Source organism: Petaurus breviceps, unplaced genomic scaffold (genome assembly GCF_028583685.1).
Source record: "Petaurus breviceps papuanus isolate PSGF00001 unplaced genomic scaffold, PetGlider_PUasm1.0 490, whole genome shotgun sequence".
Taxonomy (NCBI): Eukaryota; Metazoa; Chordata; class Mammalia; order Diprotodontia; family Petauridae; genus Petaurus; species Petaurus breviceps.
The window spans coordinates 21,608,998-21,633,522 of record NW_027186352.1 but is presented as its reverse complement, the minus strand read 5'-3'; positions in this window follow the sequence as shown (position 1 = coordinate 21,633,522).

Genomic DNA, 24,525 nt, shown 5'->3' with positions numbered 1-24,525 from the left:
AGGAGAACTCATTCCCTGCTCAGTTGACATGTTCCACTTTGAGACAGCTATAATTTACTGCTTCCCTGCTGGCCACTGGGAGGTAAATGGTTTCACTTTTCTACCTGTAATCAGGCTTTGACACCAGTTGCCCAGCTTTTGTTACATTCTCTAAATGCCCTCTGGGTACTGAACTCTCCCTTTATTCCAGCTCATGCATGTAGTTGGAGATAAATGTTTTCATGCCTAGAAACATGAAGTCTCTATAAAATTCCCACATGCTAATCTACAATTTGGCTGATGCCCTCTAACAAGATAGGAAAATCAAATTGAATTTGGGAATGTGGGGCTGAATACTGCACTGGATGTTCAAGGTTTTACTGAGTCAGAATAAATTGTCATAACCACTAGTGGAAATAGTCATCTTTCTCCATCATATTGACAATGAACTAATATTTCTGAGCTGTGCTTAAGGTCCTCCCTCAGAAGAGAATCCCCTCATGATCATCATTGTTTTGGGCTTCTTTTGGAGGGGTGGGAAGGTCCAGGTTTGTGATTTTATGCATGTAGGAAACTCCCAATGCAGCAACCCCCTCCCTCCAAACATAAATGAGCAACTCAGAGATAACTTGGAGCCTTGGACAATTTCCTAAGAAAATGAGAAATTGTATGACTTGCACATGTGTCAGAGTCAGGCTTGAACCCAGATTGTCTTGACTCCCAGACCTCTATTTCCTATGTCCTTCTGCCTCTGAGGCATCACTGGTGGCACTTATCTCATGATTTTAATGAGTTGTTGGGGATGTTTATACATATGAATACCTGCCTAATATGAGCATATTTCTCTTCATCTTATCATTTAATTCTTGTCAATTGTTCATCAAGTCTCAAGTCTCTAGAGATCTCAGAGTCCATGTAGTCTGACACACACCTGAACAGGGATCCTCTCTACAGAGTACCCTGGAAATGATCTTCCTGCCTTTCTTTGCATAGCTTTAGTGAGGAGAAACTCACCACCTCTTAAAGCAGCTCCCTTCATTTGGGGGGAGCTCTAATTGTTAGGAACCTTTGTTAGGAACATTTTCCCACCTAGCTCCACCCATTATTCCATCTTCTATCTAGGGTCAAACAACAAATCTACGAGTTCTTCCACATGACAGTCTTACTCCTCCAAGATGAATATTTCTCATTCCTAGACCGTCACCATCTTTGAGGCTTTTCTACTGATGCTTGCTAGCTTGTGTGAAGAATCCTTCACTCAATGAAACATTAATGTTTCTCCTATGTGTGCAGCGGTGACCCATTTGAATTCCTAAGGGACTTATTATATAGCACCAATGATTACAAGAGCATAGATTTGGAGCTGAGAAGGACATTAGAGAATGTTAAGTCCAATCCCCTCATAATTTTACATGTGAGGAAACTGCAATAGAGAAAAGTTATGGAACTTTTCCCCAAGTTTACATAGGCAGTATCTGAGGCAGGATTTCAATTGTTTTTTCTAATCTCATCAGAAACATGATTTGGGAGTTGGAAGGGATGACAGTAGTTGTCTAGACCAGCACATATACGAAAGGATTCCCCACAGTAACATATCCTACCAATGGCTGTCTAGTTTCTGCTTGAAGACCATCAAAGAGAGGGAGCCCAGTGCCTTCTTCTTTTGGACAGCTCTAATTATTAGGAAGCTTTTCCTGATGTTGAGACTAGATTGACCTCTCTAAAACTTCTACCCATGGCTCCTCATTCAGCCTTTGGGGGGCATACAAAACGAGTATAATCCCTCCTCCTTCTGATGGTCCTCCATACACTTGAAGACAGCTATCATCCCCACCTACCCCAGAGCCTTCTCTTCTCTGGACAAAACATACCCAGCATCTGCTTCCTCCAGCCCATCCAAGGTTTCTCTTCCTATGCCAACAATTGTTCACATCTTCCTCTAACCCTCCTAAGACAATCTGCCCAAAGGATGATTGGCTATCCTTTCTCCACTTCTTCATGTGCTCCCTGGGTATCAGTGCTGTCCTCCATCTGTCCATCTCTTTGTCCTTACTCTTCCTCTTTTAAAATGAAGGACAAACAACTGTAGCAGATGCTACCAGCCCATCTCCTTTTATGACCCTTCCTGGAGGGTCGTATACTACAGAAGATGCAAAGAAAATCAAGACACAGCCCTTGTCTTCATGGAACTTAAAGCCTGCCTATTGAATCATAAAGATGATGACCTTGCCGCAGTCTTTCTTCATTATCCAAGGTCATATCAATGGCTCCCAAGAAAACCTGATGCCTTGTCCACAAAATGCTTTACTCTGTGACCTTAGGTATGTTTTTAGCCTTTCTGTGCCTTCATTTCATCACTTGGATCAGAATACCTCACTACTAAGAACACAAATTCTGTAACTTTCTTTATTCAGACATCAACCATTCTCCTTTTCAGTTCCTTTCTGTTGCTGATTGAATTACTGTTTTAAGGCAAACTGTCTTCTTTGACCCTGAAAACCATAAGCATTAAAAGAAGAGGTCAGAATCCTTGTGGCAGAATCATGAGTTATTTCTCTAGATGGGACATGACACCATGGATGAATCTCTTGGAGTGGAGTCAATGGACCTGAGGTTGAACCCTGGCTCACACTTGCTGCTTTGTGATTTTGGTCAAGTCATATCACTTTGGTGGTCCTTAGTTTCCTCAACCACAAAATGAGGGGGTTGGATCAGGCAATGTAGTACAATGGAAAGCATGCTGGATTTGGAAGCCAGGAACATGAGTCTGAGTCCTGGTTCTGAGGCTTACTGCATTTGGCTGCTTTGGGCAGTCATTTGATTTCCCTGGGACTAAATTTACTCATCTGTAAAAGGAAGAGGTTGGGTCACATGACTCCTGAAGTCCTACCCAGCTCTAAATCTATGAACCACATAACAGCCGAGGCCACGTTATGACTGCACTTGAAGTCTTGGAAAGAGGCTCCTCATGATAGGCCTGGGAGGTTGGTAGGATACATATCATAATCCCCATTTTGTTGATGAGGAGATTGAGGCTTAGAGGGTAGAAGGAACTGGTTCCCTTTCAGTTGCAGGAAGCATCAGAGGCAAGATTCAAGCCTATGTCTTCTGACTCCCAGGGCAGCTACATGGAGCCATAGTGCCTCCAGTGCTTGAATCAGGAAGTTGTGCTATTCAGTCCTTCAGTCATGACCCCATGGACCATACTGGCCATGGGGTTTTCTTGGCAAAGACACTGGAGTGGTTTGCCATTTTCTTCTCCAGCTCCTTTTACATGTGAGAAAACAAGGTAAACATGGTAAAGTGACTTGCCTGGGGTCATACAGCTAGGAAATAACTGAGGTCAGATTTGAACTCAGGAAGAGGAGTCTTCCTGACTCCAGGTCCAGCAATCAACTCCATTCCACCATTCAAATCTGATGCAAATCAAACACCTATTGGATGCGTTACTCTGGGCAAGTCACTTAACCTTTGTCTCAATTTTCTCATCTATAAAATGGGGATATTAATAGCACCCACCTGCCAGGGTTGTTATGAAGATCATATGAGATATTTGTAAAGCACTTAGTATAGTGCCTGGCACAGAGTAGATGTTATGTACATGTTAGCTCTCACCATCACCATTAATGCCATCACCATCAACATCACCATCACCATCACCATCACCATCTTCATCATCATCATCGCAATCACCACCATCATTATTATAAGACCAAGGCACCCTAAGGTCCTATACAAACTCTCCAGGCCCTGTAAGAAATATGATTAACAGAAACACAGCAAAAGCTAGGAGACCCAGCCCTATGCCCACCCAGCAGGTCATTTGAACATTTCTGGTTTACCCTCCTAATGCTCCATGGACCGTGTCAGGAGTGCTAGGAAGGCACATGCAGCTCCCAGCCAAAACACAGCTGTCCCAGTTCAACGTTGACCTTGGAACTTGGCGATTCCCCTTCAGTTAGGAATAGTACATGTTGTCCTTGCTGAGAAGGCAGAGTCCATTCTCCTATTCACGTGGATTTTTTTTGAAATGCACTGATAAAGTTTCACTCCAGGCTCCAGCTTGGCTTATGAGATCTCAGTTCTACCAACTTTAAATTGATCAAGGTGGCAAGAAAACTAGTTCATTTTTTTCTTCTTTAAAGATGCCCCCCTGCCCTTTCATAACTCAAGCCTAAGCTTTCAAGGAGTAATATTTTATAACAGGAGACTGTATATTAATCCTGATTTTTTTTCTTTCCAAAAATAAAATCATTAGCACCCAAGAATGGTTTCCTCTAAGACAGGAGTCTTTAATCCTAATGTATGACAATGGCCAAGGGGCCAGAGAGATGAATGGGCCAGCTCCGGAAGGCTGTTGCATTGGCTGACAGTGTTTGCACAGTGGGTTACAGTCAACCTGCTGGCTGTGAGGCTGGGGGCAAAAGTTGGCAGGCCCCACCAGATTTGACATGCCAAGGAACATTTTATTGTGCCATTTAATTCCCTGCTTATGCATTCATTTGGGTTTCCCATGATGAAAATAAACCTGCCTTTTAAATTCATGAAGTCATTAACCAAGTTTGGGAAATGAGGAGTCATCATAGAGGACAGCCACGCCATCCATTGCATGGTGAAGTGTCTATTCCTCCTTTCTGTTATTTCATTCTTTTAGTGCATTGATCAGTGTTGGTCCAGAGGTAAGATAAAAACATAATCGGTGGACCAGTAAACACTTGTGTACCAGACACCATGTTAGGTGCTAGGGATAGAAAGAAAAATCCATTGGAAGGTCCTCAGAGGCAGAGCTTTGGGCCAAACTGTATCCAAGAAAGGATCCTTGTTACCACACATCTGAGAAGTCAGTCAACCTATGGAAGATAAAAACCTTGAGGTTATCTATCATTTCTTCCCTGAGCCTTTTATTCTCCTGCCTAAACACCCCCAGTTCCTTCAAACAGACCTTATATGATAACAACACAAAGCCAGGTATCATCCTGGTTGCCTCCCCTGAATGTTCTCCAGCTTACTTACATCCTGTCTAAAATGTGGTACCCAAGCCTGAATACAATTATCTAGATATGGTCTGATTGAACTGAGTACAGCGGGATTTTCACCTCATCATCCCAGGAAGTTATACCTCTCTGGTCCTCATTGGATGAAGACTCAAGCTTACCTAAGTGAAGAAAGCTTTTTGGTAAATAGCATTTTATTTTTTCTAATTACATGTAAACATAGCTTTCAACATTCATTTTTTATAAGATTTTGAGTTTCAAATTTTTCTCCCTCCTTGCCAAGCCCAAGATGGCAAGCAATCTGATTTGGTTATACATGTGCAATCATGTAAACATACTTCCACATTATTCATGTTATGAAAGAAGAAACAGAACAAAAAGGAAAAGCCACCAAAAATGAAAATAGTATTCTTCAATCTGCATTCAGTCTCCACAGTTCTTTCTCTGGATGTGGATAGCATTTTCCATCATGGGTCTCTTGGAATTGTCTTGGATCATTGTGTTGCTGAGAAGAGATAAGTTAATCATAGTTGATCATTGCACAATGTTACTGTTACTACCTACAATCTTCTCCTGTTTCTGCTCACATCACTGAGCATTAGTAAAGAAAGAGATTCTCAACAGTAATGTCTTATATAGATATAGAATGCAAGTGACAACCATTTTCTCATTTGATTGTAGGTATTTAATAAATGCTTGATTATTGATTGATTGATCCTCACATCCAGCCTGTGGGGTAGATAGGGTGTTATCTGGAGATGAAACTGTCAAAAATGGGGAAGGCAGAAGAATGAGGAGCAAGCTGATGAATGATGATATTGAACTCGGTTTGGGTTTGAGGAGCCAGGTGGAGATGTCTCAAAGGCAGCGGGAGTTATACCTGTTAAATTCCTACCCATCAAACATCCGCACCTTTACCCAACAATTCCACTTCTAGGCATATGCCCAACAGAGGTCATCAACAAACAGAAAGCCTCCATATGCACAGCCATATTTGTAGAAGCACTTTTGTGTTAACAATGAACAAAATAGATGACCATTGATAGAATAATAGCTAAGCAAGCTGTGGTATATGAATGCAATAGAATATTATTGTGCTTTAAAAAAGGATGAATATAGAAAAGCATGGAAAGATGTGGGCAGCTAGGTGGCACCGGGGATAGAGCAACTGGCCTGGAATCAGGAAGAGATGAGTTCAAATATGTCCTGGGATACTTACTAGCTGTGTGATCCTAGGCAAGTCACTTAACCCTGTTTGCCTCAGTTTCCTCATTTGTAAAATTAGCTGGAGAAGGAAATGGCAAAGTATTCAAGTATCTTTTCCAAGAAAGCCCTAAATGGGGTCATGATGAATCAGATACAATTGAAATGACTGAATAATACAGAAAGATGTGCATAAAATGATGTGAAATTAAGCAAATAGATACAGCAAAACAAAATACACAATAACTCTAACAATGTAAATGGAAAGAATAAATAGAAAAATAATAAATAAATATGTAAATCCATCAATAAATAAAAAGAATATAAATAGAAACTGAGTACTGTGGAAATAAAAGCCCAGTCTTGCCTCCAAAGAAGAGATATGAGAAGGAACCTCCCTGCTTCCTTACAGAGGTAGGAGATTGAGGGGTTGGCATACTACATACAAAGTCAGACTTGGCTGATGCATCAATTGATTTTCATTAACTTTTCCCCCTCTTTTTTTATTTTTTGTCAAAAGGGATAGCTCTCTGGGTGGGGGAGATATTTGGGGAAAGCAAGGGGATATAAAAACAAAATGTATCCATAAGAATTTAGAAATTCCCATGGATCCTTTGAAGTCCATTTCAAGTACCACCTCCACCAAGAAGCCTCCCCTGATTTTTCCCATTAATAAAGACCTTTCCCTACTTCACATTGCACTTTTGTTATAGCTGGTTACTGTTTGTATTACATCCCAACTAAATTGTAAGCTCCATGAGGGCAGGGCCCAGTCTTTGTATAGCCCTGACTACCTAGCACACCAGAAGTGCTTAAGTATTTATTGATGAGCCTTTCCACAATCTGAAGTCTATCAGGGCTTGTGTTCCACTGGTGTGGTCTTCAAGGACCCAGAGTGGCCTGTCAGAGGATTGTAGTATGCCATTATTGATGACAGTTACTTCTAGCCCCAGGCCACTCAGAGATGAGATCTACCCCAGCTCCCAGAGAGGGACACAATGCCCTTCACATCCATTAGGCTTACAGTCCTGATTGAGGGTCTAATTTTAACTACTCCTAGCCCCATCCCTGCAGAAGGCTCAGGACTTCTGCACTCAGAAGCACAGTTTCCTTCTTCCCGAGGGACAAGGAAATGTTTTCACACATTCTTTCCCCCCACATCCTCTTCACCGGGTTTTTGGTAATCTTACAATTTCCAGCCCACACTCTGAACATGGATAGCTTGTTGTTTATTGTTCACTTGAAGTCAAGAAGACTTATCTCACAAGGAAGTGAGATGAGAGAGAGGGATGAGCTTGGTGACCTCTAGAGTCATCATCAGACCGGTCCTTAAAGCCCATCCTTTAGCATGGGGACCCATGTTCACCTCCATATAGTGAAGACACGTTAGAAAAGAAACATCAATGGAGAATTTTCCACAGGGATTCAAGGCAAAAGATTTTCAGGCCCTTCCCAGCTTTAATGTGTTACCATCCTATTACCTAATTATAGAAGAGTAATTGTTGTAATCAAAAATATTTTAAAAGCACTGTCAGGGACTTGAGAGATGGAATTATATAGTGATGAGAGTGCTGGACTTCAATCAGGAAAATGTGGGTTCATATCCAGCCTCACACACTTCCTAGCTGAGTGACCCTGGGCAAGTCACTTAACTTCTGTCTGTCTCAGTTTCCTCGGCTATAAAATAGGGATAATAATAACTTCTGCCTCCAAAGGTTATTGTGAGGATCAGATGAAATATTTGTAGAGTGCTTAGCACACTGCTGGGTACATAGTAGGTGCTTAATAAAGGTTTTCCCCCTTCCTCACCTCAGGCACTTAAGAGCTGGGTAACCTTAGGCACACTCTTTACCTCAGTTCTCTACTCTGTAAAATGAAGGGGTTTGACTCAGTGGCTTCTCAAGTCTTTTCCAGTTCTAAAGCTACAATCCATGGTCAGTTGGTAAACAAGGATTAAGCACTGCGCCAACCACTGGAGAGACAAAGCAATGCAAAAGACAGTGCCTATCCTCGAAAAGGTCACAGTCTAGTGGAGGACCCTGACACTCCCCGCCCCCCCTTTTGGCTGTCTCTAAAGGCAGCAGTCCCAGGGAGATGTAAATCCTCAGTGTGTTCTCTTTCCCAGGAGCCACCAAGGACAGCGCCATGCTAACACAAAGAATGAGCTGCTCCTGGCAGGCTTTGGGAAGATATCTGGGGACTGGTACTTCATGAGAGCACCTCCAACCATTAGTTTAGGTGGAGGGTACTGAGTATTATTTTACTGTTAACTCATTCATTCCATCCACAATGCAATGCCTTTTGTGTTTCCAAGGTGGAGTTGTCCCCCACACTCTGAGATATTGAAGGCATTTACTTGGTGGTGTCTGAACCCTGTGCTTTTCTAAACCAGGGGAGAGTAGGATGGTTTATTTCCCCCTCACAAGATCATACACCTGGATAGGACCCCAGAACCTAAGTCAAACTGCTTTATTTTACATATGTGGAAACTGAGGCTCAAAGAAATTATTTGACTTGCTCAAGGTTACAGGGGCAGTAATAATCAGAAGCAAGATTTGCACCTGCATCCTCCACTTCCCTAGCCAATGGTCTTTCCATTTCACCAGGGTATAGGGCATTCATTGCCTTTGTAATATTGAATGGAGGCTGACCAAAGCCAGAAGCAGCTCCATGACTCCAGAATCTAGCCAAGATCTGGACAGAAAAAGAGAGTGACACTCTCCTTCAGGGAGTCTCTTGTGACACTACCTGGCCTTGCTCAAATGTCATTGTTTTGGCTCTGCTCTGCTTTGCATAATTTAGCTCTATTTAAATTTCATCTTTATTACATATTCAGAGAAAGGAAAACAATGTGGATTAGGGCATGGTAAAGCAATTAGGACCCATCTACCTGAATTTGCTGATCTCTTCCTATCCCCTTCATAACCAGAGGTATGATGTGATGGGTTTGTTGCTAGAGGGACATTGTCACTGAAACTGAAATCAGAGAATACATAGAGACCCATGACTGCTTCTCCCCAAATTCTAATTCTTGCAGATTGTGTAGCTAAGGAGAATAATAGCTCAGGTTTCCATAGAGATTTTCTAGTTTCCTCAAATATTTTTCCCCGTCAAAACATCTCTTATGAAGCAGGTAGTGCAAGGATGATTAATCCCATTTTACAGAATGACTAAGTGATTTACTCGAGGTCATACAGCAAGGTAATTGGGAGACAGGATTGGAGTCCAGGCATTGGCAGACTCTGGTTTCAGCATGCTGTGCATCACTGTGATTCTGAAGAGCCACTGAAGTCAGAGACAATCATGTCTTGCGTCTGACACAGGTCTGACCCTTTAGGGCTTCTGATGACAACATGGCAACTGTACCACCTTGATCAATCTGAGCTCTAAGCCAGGGCAATGTGACTTCCTCGCCATTGTTTACTTGACCAACTAACCTGATGCCATGTTACTTCACTAAGCCCTGATCTTAACCGTGCTCCCTGACCACTGAGCACTAGATATCTACATCTAGCTGTCCCATTAGGCATCTCAAAGATGTCCAAAGAGGAATCCATTATCTCCTCCCCCTCCCAATCCTACTTCTTCCTGAAACTTGCTTTTTTTCTGTTGAGGACACCGCCTTCTTTCTAATCACCCATCTTTTCAAACTCAGGGCCATCCTTGATTATTCCTTTTCCCTTCCACCACCTCCCCCCCACCCCTGCCATATCCAGATGACATGTGTTATTGATTTTTCCTCCACATCTCTTACAGCTCCCTCCCTCTTTTCTCCAGTCACATGGTCATCACACCAGTTCAAAGACTCATTCCCCATCATTTGGATTATTAAATTAACCTCCTCTTTGTTCTTCTTGCTTCCCATCTCCTTTTTCTAATTCTCCTCCACATTGCTGCCAGATGGACTTTTCTAAAGTATGTTCATGCCCAGGATCCCTAAGTGACTCTGTGTTGTCTATAAGATAAAATACAAAATCCTCAGTTCAACATTTCAAGCCCTTTAGAATCTGGCACCAATCTACCTTACAAGATTTAGTTCAGGTCATCAAATCTCAGATATGCTCTGTTCTCTGTCCAAAGCCCACTTGATGGTTCCAGGCTATCCTCCATGGCTGGAATGTCTTCTCTCCTTGCATTCATCCCTTTGTTGCCTTAACTACCTCCCTTCAAGGCTCACTGCAGATGTTACCTCCTACAGGAAGTCTTTCTAAATCCCTCCAGTTGTTATCTTGATACCTCCTCAAATTATCTAGTATTTCCTTCCCTGCTTACATTCTGACTCACTCACCCCTTGCCTCCACACCCAGCACAATGTAAGCTGACACCTTGAAGGCAACTTTCCATTTTTGTCTGTTTTACCAGCATGGAGCACAGTGCCTTGGTTTCTTTACCTATAATGAGGGGCTTGTCCTCTAAGGCCCCTAAGGTGTCTCCTGTCTCTAAATCTGCTTTTAATAAGTATTTGTTGAGAGCCTGCTAGAGTGAGGAGGGCACTCTAGGGCACCCTAGAACTCGGGACTAGTTGTCCAACTCTCCAGCTAAGGCCCAGGGAGTGGCCCAAGGCCCCTGGTTTTGTGGTAGACCTGACCCTCAGGCTCAGGTGTCTTGACTCAATCAGTGTTCTCTGATGACTCTGGAGGAGAGAGTGAGACTGCTGACTTTGTGTAGCTCTGCCTCACTTAAATCCAATTCATTTACAAATTAAGACATCACCCTCCTGGTGTCATTGGTCTTCTTCAAGAATGGAGGATAAAGAGCAATTCTTCCCACCTAGCAGAACTCTCAAGCTCCTTCCTGCTTAATTCTACAGACTCTGTACTTGGCCTTCCTTTACAGCTGCCAGGATGACTGGCTCATCCTATGAGCCCTACATTTCTACTCCCTGGAGTCAATGTGGAGTAGCAAAAAGATATCTGTACCTGGGATCAGGAGAAACAAGTTGAAAGCCTAGCTCTGATACTTGCTACCCATGTGACCTTGGCTAAGTCATTTACTCTCAGAGCCTCAGTTGCCTCACCTGTAAAATGGGGATGATAACACTTGTGCTGCCAACCTTTGAGGTTTGTTATAGGGAAAGCACCTTGTAAACTTGTACAGTACAAAGATGCTGCTTTCACCCCTATGGGAGAAAAATAAGTTTTAAAAATGAGGGATTGACATTCAAATGGAATGGGGAAATAGTGGGTTCTTTCTTGCTGGAGGGCTTCAATCAAAGACTGGATGAGTACTTCAAGAAGGGGTTAGTACTTATGGATAGATCAGAGTAGAGAGCAACTGAGGTCTCTTCCAGTTCTGAGATGGAAGAATTTCAGCTTAATTATTAGTTTCTCTAGCTTCTCATTATATGACTTTTGACCAACAGTCTTCTCCAACTGAAAAGTCAACCCCTTAGCTGCTTAATCAAAGCTGTCCTCTATTGGCCCCAGAAAAGCCTCCAAGCTACTCCCAGGTTAATGATTTGGGTCCTGAAGTTCTACCTCAAATACCCTGTAGTTATGGGTTCCCAGTCTTTAGGAGTGAACTGCTTCTCAGATGAATGGAAAGGGTGCCTGCCCTTCCTACTGGCCTCCCCAGTTTGAAGACAAAGGTCCAGAGGCAGGCGATACTTTACCAAGTTTGCAGAAAAACAAGAGGCATATGTGAAATACAGTATTGTGGGATGTCTAGGCAGAACACTCAAACATGACAAGCTGAGAAAGCTGTACCTTGTCCTAGAAGCAATGGCTTGTCAACAGAGGTGTTTGAGCAGTGGCTTATTTATCCACAGGGCAGCTAGGTGAATCAGTGGATAGAGTGTAAGACCTGGAGTCAGAAAGACTCATCTTCCTGAGTTCAAATCTAGCCTCAGATACTTACTAGTTGTGTGACCCTGGGCAAGTCACTTTACCCTATTTGCCTCAGTTTCCCCCTCTGTAAAATGAGCCAGAGAAGGAAATACCATACCACTCTAGTATCTTTGCCAAGAAAATCCCATATGGAGTCATGAAGAGTTACATATGACTGAAGCAATTGGGCAACAATATCTATCCAGCTTTATTTTCATGTTCTTTATGCTTACAGGTATTATTTGTTCTCCTAAAGATGATGCCCAACTGAAGAATGAGTTGGACTCCAAAGGTCCATTTGTTAGCTGGCTGATTACACAATTTCAAAGCCATCTTCTCATAGACAAAATGGACCATATGGTAGTTAGGTTCATAGACCAGGTCATGTAAAACCTATTTAATCCACAATTAGCTGAAAGTAGGCTATGGTACTATGCTATGATACTTACTCTGTATTTAACCCATAATAGAGTTGAAATTGTGCTGTTATTAATTCTATTCCATGTTGATGCTATGGTACTAATCCCATAGGACTAAACTATCATATTTAATAAAGTTTCTATGGGAAAATAAGTTCAAAGACCCAAACTTAGAAAAGCAGGAACTTTACTCCCTTCATTTCCTTTTCTCTCCCCCTCTCCCCTTCTCCTAGCATTAAGATGAAAATAAACAATTCCTTGATCTTTCCATGGAGAGTAGCAAAAAACTGGAAACAAAGTAGGTGCCCATTGACTGGGAAATTGATAAATAGACAATGGTAAATATGAACATAATACAATAGTATTGTTCAAAAAAATGATATGTCCAGAGAAGTAAAGGAAGATTTGTATGAACAGATACAGAGTGAAATAAACTGTACCAAAAGAACAAAGTATATGATGATAACAACAATGTAAATGCAAAAAGCACTAAGAGGAAGCCAAACTCAGAGTAATTGAAGAACCATTTAGAGTCTCAGAGAATAGAGAGATAAGGGTCTACTAGGGAAGAATGGCATATTGTGAAGCCATGCATGAGCAGCTTTCCAGAGGACTGTTGCTGTGAACAGCTTTCAAGGTTCTGATTACATAGAATAGTGAGCTCTCTATTTATTCAATAACAAATAAGAGCAAAACATTCATAGAAAATCAAAATACAGCATTCACTATGTCACAATTCAACAACTTATCACTAAAATGGCCACATAGTTTTCACCAAAGTAGTCACATAGTTTTAAACAAAGTACATTCATTTACTCAATCACAAAATCCTTAATTCAATCACAAAGTATAAAACTAAAAGTTCTCCACCCCTATCTCACAGTAAATCATAATCTTCTCAGACAGTACACAGTATCCAAGTAAAGTCTTCTTTCAGATTGATTTGAGGGTGGCTCTCAGCTTCCATGGTTCCTCTTCCATGGTCCCAGCCCCAATTGTCACCTGGGCTCAAAGGCAGGCAGCTCCCAGTTCCTTGTCCAGCTCCTTGTCCAGTTCTTCATCCAATTCCCATTCCATATTAAAGTTCCCAGTGTCCAGTCCACCTCAAGTCCTTCACAGTTCCTTTTTCTGGGAAGATAAAGCTTGACAGAGCCACAATAATATTCATAAACATTGCCAGCACCATCATCAATTCATTATCTGACTGTGAAATCAACTCAGACCCACAAACAAGGTCTGAGAACTCAACACAAATCATCAACATAGAAATCAACACAGACCCACAAACAAGGATCAAGAGATCAGCACAAATCATCAGTAAAGTCCCAGGACCTCCAAGACCCTCCTCTAGGACTTTGGTAAACATACAACCAGAAAATCCTCTTTCAGGGCTTCCAGTAAGGTCCCAGGGCTTCTGTACAAAGTATCACAAACAAACATCAACACAAACAGAACAGAAAAACATAGAGTGCCAGGATACCACAAGTTTTCTCCTTCTTGACTCTGCCACCATAAGGGTCCTCTTCTCAGTTCTGCTGTCTCTAGCCTGGGCCTCTCCTTATATATGGTCATTAGCTCCTCCCCTTCCTGTTGCAGGAGTTCATGAGTTCTAGGGTTCACAAGTTGTGGGGTTCACACATTCTGTTTCTTAACAGATGTGATACAAGGCTCAAAAGAAACTTGAACTAAAACAAGGTGTTAATTCAATAGCTGAAACAAGGTGTGAACTAATTCTATGCTTACCATTACAAATATACATTGTCAGATGAGCTCATGTATTTATACTTAATTTATTTTTCATTATAAGGGAGAGTTTAATCCTGGGGCACATTACCAGAAATGGCCATGTTATCAAAACAAAATGTGTCAATAAAGCTTTTTTTAAAAAAACACCTTTTCGGTTGTGTAAGGGATTAAGAGAATCTGCAGCTATCTCTAAAGCTGTCTCATTATAATCATTAGACTTTTATAGAATTCTCTCATGAAGATAAGCCTGCCTCCTTAATTATTTCACCACATATGTTGCCCTGGCCACCATATGCATTGGTAGAGAAAGGTGCTTGCCAAGAGAGCTCCTTGTGCCATTAAAATCATGGGTACTGTAACAAATAAACACAAAACAAAAACCTGGAATTTTCCATGCAGGATAACACATTTATTGATTCTTTTACTTTATGTTGATTCTCTAAAATATTTATTCCAGCTTTCCAGCAACTTTGTGCCACTTTCACTTAAAGGTTTAAGTGACAGGAGACCTCTCTGGCCAATCCATCAAACTACTGATAAAACTGTATCATTGATTGTGAGCAATCACAGCTTGGTCCAATTTTTTAACTGGGTGTGGAAGGGGTGGGCATCAAAAAAGTAGTCTGAGAAATTCAAGCATTGCACAAATCACCAATGAGTTAGCTTCCCATGGTTGGGGGAAGGTAGCTTTTATGGGGAGATTGGGAAATCATATTATTTCTCCATGTATAAAACAATGTTTTCTTGGCACTACTATATACATAGGGCATCTGGGAATTGTTTGCATGAAATCATTGGCTAAAGTCTCCATCTTGTGCCATGGAATGTATTTTTATATTTAAAAGACTGCAAGGGAGTATGATGCAAGCCAGACCACTGGACATAATCCACCAAAAGTCAACTTTCCATGAATGTTGGCCAAGAATCTATATTGATTTCACAGAGCCAGAAAAAGGAAGGATTTCTTGATTCCAATAGAGTCTCCTTATGAAAATGGTGCCCATGTCACTATTTCCATCTCAAATCTCTACTGCAATTACAATTCTCTGTTTGTTATTTGAAACAGAGATTTCTGGGTGCTGCTAGTTTTGACCATTTATCTAATTGACTAGGGTTTTAGGTTTAAGGAATGTGTGCACAGGGACCTTTTTTGGAGCTGTCCTTATCATTCATTCTTCTCCTAGCAAATAGAATGATTCAGATCACTATGGGTGCCCTGAAGCAAGCTAGGCAGTTCAGTTGTGCAGTGGATAGAGTGTGGGATCTAGTCAGAAAGATCTGAGCTCATATGCCCAAAGGGCTATAAAATTGTCCATACCCTTTGACCCAGCAATACCACTTCTAGGTCTGTATTCCAAAGAGATCATTAAAATGGGGAAAGGGCCCATATGTATAAAAATATTTATAGCAGCTCTTTTTGTGATGGCCAAGAAATGGAAATTGAGGGAATGCCCATCAACTGGGGAATGGCTGAACAAGTTGTGGTACATGAATGTAATGGAACACTATTGTTCTTGCTATAAGAAACAAGAAGCAGGGCAAACATCAGAAAAACTTGGAAAGACTTGGATGAACTGGGACTGAGTAAAATGAGCAGAACAAGGAGAACACCGTACATAGAGCAGTCACTTTGTGAGATGGCTGACCTTGATAGACTTAGCTCTTCTCAGCAATGCAAGGATCTAAGACAGCTCCAAAAGACTTCGCTATAGAAATTGCTATCCACATCCAGAAAAAGAACTATGGAGTCTGAGTACAGATTGAAGCATGCTATTTGCTCTCCTTTTTTGTTGTTCTGTTTCTTCTTTCTCATGGTTCCTCCCATTCATTCTGATTCTCCTTTCCATCATCACTAATGTGAAAATATATTTAATATGAATGTCTAAGTAGAGCCTATATCAGATTGCATGCTCTCATTGTGGAGAGGGGAGGAGAGGGAAGGGGAGAAAATTTAAAACTCTAAATCTTATGCAAGTGAATGTTGAAAACTAAAAAACAAATTAATCATATAAAAAAGAATGTGAGCACCTAGAAAGTAGGGGGGAGAAAGATCTGAGTTCAAATCCTGATTCAGATACTTATTAGGTGAGTGACTGGTCAAGTAGCTTTACTTCTGTTTCTTCAACTGTGAAATGGAGATGACAGCATTTACCTCCCAGGGCTATTGTGATGATCATATGAGATTACATTTCTAAACACCTGCACAGTGTCAGGTATATAATAGGCATTTAATAAATGTTTGCTTCCATCTTCCCTTCTAGGGGAAAATGGCCAATAAAACTCACCAGGCTCCTTTACGCTCAATATATTACTTTATTTTTCAATAGCAGGAAATAGTTCTACTGAATTTCTAAGGAATTGTGTCTCCCTCTAACTTTAGATGAGGACTTACAAGTTGAAAATTATTATCTGCATTTACATTTTCTTCATTTCTATTACAAAGTTGTATTCATTAGCAATTATGAAATGAAATAAAGGTGAGTTCCTGCCACTATAATCGAGGTTAGAAGACCTGTTTCACACAAGTTCAAGGGTGTAGCTGTGGCATCATTATGTCGATCATCTCAGAATACCTACAGTGACTCGGCAACAGCAGAACCATTAGAAATGTTCCCTTTAGAGCCAGGTAGTATTATTCTTTCATTGATATATCCTGAAAAATCATAAAACCCACCAAGTTAAAAGTGAATAATTATTCTCTGGTCACCACAACGACGGATGTGGAGTCTCTTGTCATTACTACATCTCCTAGCATAACACAGAGAGAAACTCACAAGGAGCTCCACATTTCCACTGAAGATTATTTTAATTAAAAGGGGAGGGATCTAATATGTGTAATATAACATGGTGATTTTACTTGCTCTTAGATCCTTCGTTTAATTTTTGTCTTTTGAATTTTAATAGTTTAAAAAGAAATGCTATGGCACAATGAAATGGGTGCTGGATTTGCAGCCCAGAGTTTTTTATTTTTCATTTGTTGTTGTTTTCATTTGTTTGTTTGTTTGTTTTGTTTTTTGCAGTCCCACGTGGATTCCCAGGCCCAGCATCAAGTTACTATACCATCCAGCTGCCTCAGTCTCTCTGTATGCTGGTGTATGTGCTTGGAAGCTGGTGTATGTGGAGGGAAAGGGAATAAGAACAGGCAAGTGGGAAAGTCGGGAGCTTTCACTATGGCAGGGTTTTTCTGGAATGGCCTGAGAAAAAAAGCAACAAGGTTTGATGTGGGCATGACAATGTGGGGAAAAAAGAAGAGGGAGGGAGGGAAGGGAAAGGTAACATGGAAGCTAAAACATTCAGTTCCATGACTTAACTTGAGAGCAGAACGATATATGGGAAAATATGGAAGCACTTAGTCCTCATTCCTCTGGGTATACCTTGGATATTTTCCCTTGATGTGTAACCTTTGTATGTAGAGATGTATATGGAGTACATGCTGGGCTTGGGCCTAGTTGATGATAGTCTATGTGGTGTATTACCAGTAGAGAGTGAGCAATGATCAAAATAGAAACCCCAGAAGCAACTGTTTTCTTCACATCTGGATTGGGCTCAGCTGAGATCATCTCCAATAAGGAAGAACACCTGGAAGGTATCAGTTGACCTAAAGCCATGTAAGCCTATGAGAGAAATATTTCAGTATTTATTTGGGAAACTGGCTTCTGTTCAAATCACCAATGAGCTCAGGTCTTTAAAAAAAATGAAATAAAATCTACTTAAGAAATGGCTTGACTGGTGAGAGAGATAACCCAAGTGAGGTTCTTACATATTACAATCAACTTGTCCAACTAACAAAAGCAGCAGTGTGCAAAAAAGTAAAGAACAAATATGGCCCCAGGGAAGATAATGATTAGCTATATTCAAATCCAAAAAAGGAAACAAAAATTATTACATTTCGGAACATTTGTAAGTTTTTGTGCAATTGTTAAGTCCATGAATTCTCTGTTGTTTTTGTTTTTGTTTTTTACATTGAGATACCTTATATGAAGATATCTTCTTGGAAAACTAGGAAGAATGAAAGACAGAAATGTAATACCTTGCAGCTTCAAGGAACCCTTTATTTTATTTTATTGTTTTTAGGAGGGGAGAAGGTAGGGCAATTGGGGTTGTGACTTGCCCAAGGTCACACAGCTAGTTTTTGTGTTAAGTGTCTGAGGCTGGATTTGAACTCAGATCCTCCTGACTCCAGGGTCGGTGCTCTATTCACTGCACCACCTAGCCACCCCTAGAATCCTTGATTTTAGAATGTTCTTTTCCACATTCGGTTTTTGTTGAAGCGTAAAAACCATGTATTTTCTTGACCTTTATGTTAATGTCCCATGATGATTTTTATGTTCATTTATCCTGAGTAAATATGCATTAAGACCACATTACTCCACACTAATCTTATTAATCATTTTCTTCTCTTTGGGTTTTCCCTGTGCAGGAGAACTAATAGAGTGTTCAAGATTTATGATTGTGCATGAGACCCACCATTCATACCATGAAGACCCCGTATTCGTACTAGTAAGAGGGTATCAGTGTCTCCTTCTTAAAAACCCCATTGAAATGTTCACCCGTTGACAGTCGTGTTTCCCCAGAGTCCATCATCTGACCACAGTTATTATCGCATGTGCACAATGAGGACATTGAGCGTGGAAGCGGCCAATGAGAACAAGACGCTGTTGTCAAGTTGTCTATTGTGTTCATATTAATAACCACTGCAGCTGTCTGAGACTCAAATTCACGTCTTTGAAAGTGAGCTGAATACTTCCAGCTCTATTTTGGGACCTTTTCAAAGAAAACAAACCACGTTTATTTTGAGGCTCTTTATTAAACCATTCACCATAAGATATCCTCTGAATCTTGCATCTTCCATTTTTTTTCTGTGATGGCAATCACAGTTGCAATGGTTTGATAAGATGCTTTCTGCCCGTTATCTAAGTGGTCCAGGAGTTAGTATTCCCTTTTTAGAGTTGAAGAAGCTGGGTCTCCCAACTTGCTGGGACAACTCAATGGCTTGCCCAATGTCATGCAACAAGTAAATGACAGAAATCTCATGGCCAGGTTTTCTAACTTCAAATCCAATAAAGCCATGAGGAACACTTATGCTTAGATTTCTACTAAGCTTTTACAAGTCAGCTTCAGCTCACCTTATTTGCTATTTGCTACTTTGCTAGCTATTCCAGCATCCAATCCATCCATATATTTATGGTAACCCAACCTGAATGCAGACTCCTCTGAGGAGAAACAGCTTAGACTATCTGCGCAACGGGCATGCATGAGATCTCCGTACAACCACGCACCGACACCTTTGCCCCACAGTGGAACTGGATGAAGGTTAGATGGAACACCATGAACATGGGACCCTAGTCCCAAAACAAAATATCCCCAACAGGGAGGCCATAAGTCACATAGGATCTGTAAACAAAAAAAAGGTGGAGAATAAAGGAGAGAATTGGAAGGAGGCACTTGCCTTCGGGCATAGGACTGTGCCATACAACATTGTGGAATTATCATACAATTCCTTGGATTTGATATTTCTGATTAAACCATTTTTTGCAAAATCATAGAGACCAAGAGATATTCCATTTAAATTTCATTCAAAGTGAAAAAGCTCTTTAAAGAATCTACTATGTGCAAAACACTAGGGGATAGGCTTCCCCCAGTGGAATTGGTAGATAAGAAAATGTGTTCCAATGATCATGAAGGTAGTTGAAGCAAGTGCTGTGGAGTGCTTAGAGCTTGGTCACACATTGAAGAGCCCAAGGTCATCAGCTGCATCCTGGGCCATCACCAGTTGCCCTGACTTTTGTCTTGCACTGTACTTCAATGACTATGGAAGAGAGAGAGAGACTGAAGACTTTATGCAACTCTGCCTCACTTAAATCTAATTGGAGCACACATCAAGACACTCCTCTATGCTGTCATTGGCCCTCTTCAAAAAGAAGGGCAAACAACAAAGTGGATACAGGGATAAAAACAAAAAAGGAAACAGAGCCTGCCTTTGACAAGCTTGTTTCTGATTGAGGATACGGCATATAAACATAGGGCCATGAATTTCGGAGCAAGGACAGACCTCAGGGGCAATTGAGTCCAACCTCTTAATATTATAGAAATAAGAGGCTGAAGTTTTGTGACTTGCCCAGGTCAGATAAGTGTCTAAAGAGGGATTTGAATTTTGGTCTTCCTGTCTCCAAGCCTAGTGCCCAATCTACTACTCCAGGCTGCTTGTCACAAATAAATATATAGCAATTCAAGGAGAGAAATAACACTGACAAATAAGGTAATTCTGAAAGTTTTACCACAGTAGGCTGCTTATGAACTGAGCCTTGAAGGAAGCCAGGAATTACAAAAGCAATAGCTAGCATTTATTACAGCACTAAAATGTTGATAAAACATTGTACAGGGGCAAGGAGGTGGTACATTGGATAGAGCACTGGACCTGGAGTCAGAAGGAGTCAAAAGTCAAATCTTGCCTCAGACACTTGACATTCACCAGCTAAGTGACCCTAGGCAAGTCACTTAACCTTGATTACCTCAACAAGACAAAAACCATTTTACATATTACCTCATTATATCCTCAAAACAATGCTGTGAGGTATATGGGGATATTATTGTGCCTACTTTGTAGGTGAGGAAGGTTAAATGACTTGCACAGTTACACAGTTAGGAAGAGGCTAAGGTAGAATTCAAATTTATGTCCTATCAACTATAAGCCAGCTACTGTATCTACTGTACCACCTTGCTGACTTGAAAACAGATGGACATGGGAAAACATCTTTGGTAGGGGGATTCATGTAACACTATCTAATTGGTCTAAAATTTTGTTGCTTTTTGGTCATCTAAAAATAGAAGTGGGTTTTTTTTACCCTTGATTTAAAAATAGTAGAAAGCTAAGAAAGACTAGCATGTCCATGCCAACAGCACCTGAGGGAAATCTTCTATTTATTGATTATTCTGTAACTGAGCAGTCACTAGTGCCCACTCTAAAGTCTGACACAGTCTCTAGAGTCTGATACAGAATTGTTATTGTTAAATTGTTTTAGTTGCATCACATTTGTGATCACATTTGGGATTTTCTTGGCAAAGTCACAGGAGTGGTTTGTCATTTCCTCTCCAGCTCATTTTACACATGAGAAAACTGAGGTAAACAAAGCTAAGTGACTTGCCCAGGGTCACACAGCTAGGAAGTGTTTGAAGCTAGATTTGGACTTGGGTCTTCCTGACTCCAGGCCCAACACTCTATTCACTGTGCCATCTAGCTGCCCTCTACCAAAGAAATATCATTTTAAAAAGACATCAGAAAAACCTTAGCCAGGTGAGTCTATTTCTGCCCATCTTTTTGCAGTAAGGGAAAAATCAACTTCAGATCCCTCAAAAGAACCTCATTTGAAATGCAGCTTTAATGAAGAAGAAAACAAAGTCCTCTATCTTCAAGTCATGGAAAGCCAGTGATGTCTCAGATGAGCTGGCATTGGCTAAGTCTTTCTTTGTCTCTATTGGTCCATTGGGACCCAACAGAATTTGCTGCATATGTGATTGTGAAGGATTTTTTAAAAACAGTATCTTAGGGGCTACATGTATAAAAATCTTCAGCATGAAGCTCATGAAATGAACTTTCCAAATTGCACTGTGGTAAGACACACTTGGGATTAATGATGTATAAATCAGCTAGAATGGTATAGCAAGCTCTCAGCTCCAAATGGCAAATCCATCCAACCTGGCCTGATTGCTGATTCTTCATTTCCAAATCTGATGTTTTGTCATGACTCTCATTCTTCTTGACCTCTCATGAGCCTTTGGAACTATTGACTGCCTTTTCTCCATTCTGGATTTTCACAGCATTGCTCCATCCCAGTTCTTCCCAAACATGGTTGGCCAAACTTTCTGGGTCTCTTTTATTGCTTGTATCAATAACCTATAGGCAGCAGCTATGTGACATAGTGGATAGAGTACTAGACTTGCATTTGGACAGAATTAACTGAGTTCAAATCCTGCCTCAGACACTTACTAGTATACGATCTTGGGCAAGTCACTTAACCTTTAATTTCCTCAACTGTGAAATGAGAATAATAATAATAGCACCTACTTCACAGGATTGTTGTGAGCATCAGAGGAGATGCTATTTGCAAAACACTTAACACAGTGCTTAGCACATAGTAGGTGCTCAATAAATACTTATTTCCCTCCTTCCATCTCCTTGTGTGTGAGTGTGCCCCAAGGCTTTCCTCTCTTCTCACTTTTCAGCCTCTCAGTGATCATACCAGCTCCCACTAATTTCAACTATCATCTCTAAGGAGATGATGCCTCCTAGACTCTCTTTGGAACTCCAGTCCCACATCATCCACTGCTTATTGGACATTTAGAAATGGATTTCCCATTTAGAACTGGATGTCCAAATCAGAACTCAATATCTTTCCTCTCAGACCCTCTCATCTTCCCAAATTCCCTCTGGTATGGGCACCCCCATCCTACCAACAACCCAGAGTCACAGCCTCTGGGTCATCTCTGACTCTTCACTTGCCCTCATCCCCCATAGCCTCAAAGTTGCCAACTTTTCACTTTTGTCTTTAAAACATCTCTCGTGTCTCTCCTTTCTTCCTTCTATTGATTATCTCCAATTTGTCCTGTCTATTTCTTGTCTAGACATGGTTGTTTAAACATTGTTTCCCTCATTACACTGTGATCTCTTTGAGAGCAGGGATTGTCCTTTGTCTTTTTTTGTTCCCCTGTGCTTAGCACAGTGCCTGGCATATCACGAGTACTTAAATGGTTATTGGACTGACCAGTTAAGATAATCGATTAAATTGAATGTAGCTGATTTAAACCTCATTAAATAGCATATGATGGCTTAATGCCTTGCTGCTCTTTGGTTTTATTTACATTTTAACATTTCATGTCAACTCTTAAGTCTCCAATCTTTTGTCAGATATTATTTATGTGAAAATAAACTGTGTTCATTCCATCAAAGCCTTGCTATTACCCCTACTTAGGGAGGAAGGAAAAAAGAAGGGGTAGAAAATCTGCTCACAATGAAGGTCCTTGGTGGAATGAGGGAGGGACATAAAATGATTTAATATAAATAAATCATTCTGAAGATGTTAAATGTTGGTGGTTGCCATTGTTGTTGTTTCCTCATTATATTCCCTTCCATTCTTGGAAGCCCACTAAACTGGGATGGAGATTCATGGCACATAAAGGAAGCAAGAATCTGGGAGAGGTACTATGGGACTCCTCTACTGGTTTGGATTATTCTCTTTTGACCCACATGGTCCACATTCATATAGTGCTTTAAGATTTGCAAAACATTTCACATACATTATATCATTCAAGTCTCACAACAGCCCTGTAGAGCTAACACTATTATTATCCTCATTTTACAGATGAGGAAACTCAAACTGAGAAAGTTAAATGATTCACCCAGATCACCTTAAACACTATCACCCTAGACAAATAATTCAGAGTACTTGCTTATACATTTCCTGCTCATAAAACCTTCCCCCTTTCATTTTCATTTTCCAACAAAGACTTTTTGGATTAATGTGTACAGCTCCTAAAACCATCAAGGAATGTAGATTAAATTGTTCCATTCAGCAACAAAAATCAATCTCAGAGCCTAGTTTGCTCAAATTCTACAAAAGCAAAGGAGTACACACACTCAGCTTCATTGGGCAAGCTACTGGCCAGGACACTAAGCTGAATAACTCTGCTGAGTAGGTAGCTGGCCATGGTGCTGAATCAAGCACATTTCACCCCACCCCAGGGATTTTCACACCTGAGAATACCAAGTAATTTAAACCAGTCTGGCAATGAAGCTGGGACAATTGAAAGCATAAGAGGCAGAATTCGGCCTCTGTTTGTCTGGGTTATGACAGAGGCACACAGAAACAATGAGAACCAGATGGTTATCTCATACTGGCCCACCCTCAGCCCTCACAAAATCACAGAATTTCAGAGATGGAAGGTACCCAAGTGGCAAAAAGTCAAATAGGGTCATGAAGAGTCAGACATGACTGAAATGGCTGAACAACAAACAAGTCCAGTGAATCCCTAAATAAAGAATCCTCTCTATTAAATACCTTAGAAGCATCTATTCAGCCTTGGACTGAAAACTTCCCATGAGGGGGAACACATTATTTCTCAAGGCATTGCATTCATTCTATAATTTCACTTTTAGATAACTGTAATTGCTAGGGGATTTTCTTTACACCAAGACTAAATTTGTCGCTTTGCAAGTTCTGCCCATCTCTCACTCTGGGGACAAACAGAACGAGTCTCATCTTTCTTCCACACAACAACTCTTCGAATACTTGCAGTTAGCTATTATATTAAACTACACACACACACACACACACACACACACACACACACACACACACACAC